We start from the raw sequence: 904 nt of genomic DNA, 5'->3' as shown, positions 1-904 counted from the left end.
CTTGTATCCTGGTCCTGCTGCCGACGTGTCTCTCCGAGCGCTACACCATCGCAGCCGACTGCTCATCGATTCCAATTCCAGGCATATCGAGGCACGACAAAAGGTCATATGTGAGCTGGAGTGTCCAGCTGGAGTGTCCAGCTGGAGTGTCCATCGTTGACGACTGGAGTGTCCATCGTTGACGACTGGAGTGTCCATCGTTGACGGAAGTACAGCTAGCTAAGACGACGCCCGAAGCAAGAGGGTTTCAATTTGGTGCTGCACGTATCAATGATTGCGTTGAGCGCCTGCTAGAAAGACTGGACGGGGCGGGGACTCGATCGGCTGGTCCTGCAACGTCGCGCCCAAGTAGTAGTGATGTTTCGTATGCAACTTGAGTGAGTGGTGTGTGAGACGTGAGGTTGCGTGGTGCTGCTAAGGGCTGTGGAGCAGCTCGAACGCGTTGAAGAAGTTTAAGAACCACGAGAGGCTGCCAACAAAGCAGTGGGAAGGCGGTGATGTTTTTTCTGGTCTGTAGCGGGTCGTGTGCGAGTTGGTGTGTGTTGAGCGGGCGTATGGGTGGCGCTGTTAGGTGTGCAGCAGGACCGGGTTATGTGCAGTTGGTTTGCGGTGTGGGGGCGTGTGGAGAGCGCATTTTGTTGTTTTTGGCTTTGTGTTGGGTTAGCCCGTCAGTTTGCCCGAGTGGTCTAAGGGGTTACGTTCAGGTCGTAATGTTTTCGAACGCGTGGGTTCAAATCCCACAGCTGACATATCCTTTTGCTGGCGCACACAAGCGACTGCTGCAGCGTCTACAGCGCACACACGAGCTTCTTGTATCCTGGTCCTGCTGCCGACGTGTCTCTCCGAGCGCTACACCATCGCAGCCGACTGCTCATCGATTCCAATTCCAGGCATATCGAGGCAC

General features: G+C 55.3%; 1 non-coding gene across 1 annotated transcript; it reads left to right on the top strand.

Moving 5' to 3' along the window:
• Window positions 1–667: 667 nt before the first annotated feature.
• Window positions 668–749, top strand: PPTG_20528. Its single transcript has one exon. It is a non-coding gene; the product is annotated as a tRNA-Leu (tRNA).
• The last annotated feature ends 155 nt before the right edge of the window (window positions 750–904 follow it).

Source organism: Phytophthora parasitica, assembly GCF_000247585.1.
Source record: "Phytophthora parasitica INRA-310 unplaced genomic scaffold supercont2.10, whole genome shotgun sequence".
Taxonomy (NCBI): domain Eukaryota; phylum Oomycota; class Peronosporomycetes; order Peronosporales; family Peronosporaceae; genus Phytophthora; species Phytophthora nicotianae.
The sequence above is the reverse complement of the archived record's forward strand: the minus strand, read 5'-3'. Positions and strand labels throughout refer to the sequence as shown.